This window comes from Pogona vitticeps, chromosome 4 (assembly GCF_051106095.1).
Source record: "Pogona vitticeps strain Pit_001003342236 chromosome 4, PviZW2.1, whole genome shotgun sequence".
Classification (NCBI taxonomy): Eukaryota; Metazoa; Chordata; class Lepidosauria; order Squamata; family Agamidae; genus Pogona; species Pogona vitticeps.
The window spans coordinates 89,723,095-89,724,841 of NC_135786.1; the positions used below are offsets into that span (position 1 = coordinate 89,723,095).

Sequence of the window (1,747 nt, forward strand, 5' to 3'; positions counted from 1 at the left end):
AAGTGGTCAAGAAGTTTTTCCTATGTACAGTTTATTACAATGGCACTTTATAGCATAGATTACCGTATTTTTTCTTCCATAAGACACAATTTTCCCCCCAAATATGTGCGTCTTATGGAACAAATACAGTAAAAAAGGGTTCAACCACACCCCCCCAGAAGCCTCCCACTGCCATGCTGGGAGACCTCTGAATTAGCACCAGAGACTGCTTGCTGTTTGGACCTCACCATTCTGCACTGCTGGCTTTCTAGGATCTGCTTCCTGGAGCCCACCTGGAAAACCAGCAAGGCCAACAGGCCTCTGGCAGCAGGCAGTGAAAACAGCCAAGGACAAAAGGGGAGAGTAATTCTAGAAAAACCAGGGGAAACCACAAACACAGTCCCCCACTTAGGCAGTTGATTTTCCCATATTTGGGGAAAATCACAGGGGTCAGTACATCCAAAGTGCAATAGATGAGCTTCACCCTGGGAAAACCACTTTTACAATAATGGCATCTCCCCTGCCAGGTATGAGTTAGAATGGCCTCTGAACCTCCTGCCCCTTGCTGTGCCCTGTCCCCAAAAGGCATGGTGACCCCCTGGCTGCACCTCCTGATCAGAACAGGGCTGCATAGCCCCAGTCCTGAAAGAGGCCAAGAAAGCCCACAGACCCCCATCAGGGGCTGGATGTTCCTCCCACAATCCTCCAGTGCACAGATATTAGCATACCTAATATGCGGGGAAAGCAGGGAAGTTCAAACTTTCAATTAGTGAAGAGGCTGCTTGTCTGCTTCCTTGCTAGTCCAAGCAGTTAGAGAGCTGTGAGAGAGACCTGGGACTGCCTGGGACTATTGTTTTAAAATGTAAAATTTAGTTTAAAAGCTGTTTGTTTGGGGTTAGTGCTTGGGTGAAAAGGTGCTTCGTTTGAGTTGAAACCTGCTTGTGTAGAAACATGCATACTTGCTTTAAAAGCTGCCTAGGTTCAGACCAGCGCCGATCAGCTGCTAGGTGGAGAGAGGGGAGGGGAAAGGAGCAGGAGCGGAGAAGAGCACAAAATGGCTGCCAGCTGCCTGCTGGCTTTTAGCTGTTTGGGGCTCTTTTTTGGCTGTTCTGGGGTCTACCAAGCCACTGTGAAGACCAGGGCTCGGGCTATAGTACCTGGTAAGTGACTTTCTTTTAGGTTTTTTAAAGTTTCTGACCTTTTTCCCCCCATAAAAATGCATTAATTAATTTTCAATGCATTTCTATGGGAAATTTGGATTCAACTTGCAAACTTTTCAACTAGTTCTGGGCATCTAATAGAGAATGTATTTCCAAAGGGTGTTGCAGCAAAGAAATTGTGTGGCCTAACCTGTTGTGCCTTGCATACTATAAATGTTCAATTATGTCAGAAAATGGAGCTTTGGTCTTATGCTGAGCATGTGCTACTACTGGTGAATGGGATCAGGTTAAGCTTTGTGTTGCTGTTCTTTTGCATAACCTAAAGTAAATAAGGAAAACCAGCTGTTAAATAGTTTAATTCCACTATTTATCCTCCACACAACTAAAAGGGACCTCTCAATGCAGTGCCAAATCAGACAAACCATTTCTAACTTAATATAGGCTTGAGCTGTAGCTGAGCAGAGTTGCACAACAATCTCATCTGTCATTGAGACATTTCTATAAGCATGGGGAGGTGGATGAAAGGAAGTGTAAAATATAAGTAGAGTGGCATAGATCTTATCACTGGCTGATAATGGTCTATATTAATGCCACTGTTGACTGCTGTT

The 1,747-nt window shown here is 44.8% G+C and overlaps 1 non-coding gene across 1 annotated transcript; it reads right to left on the reverse strand.

Annotated features, from left to right (window-relative positions):
• Positions 1-358: 358 nt before the first annotated feature.
• LOC140707124 (U1 spliceosomal RNA) lies at positions 359-514 on the reverse strand. Its single transcript, XR_012087103.1, has one exon. It is a non-coding gene; the product is annotated as a U1 spliceosomal RNA (small nuclear RNA).
• Positions 515-1,747: the final 1,233 nt, after the last annotated feature.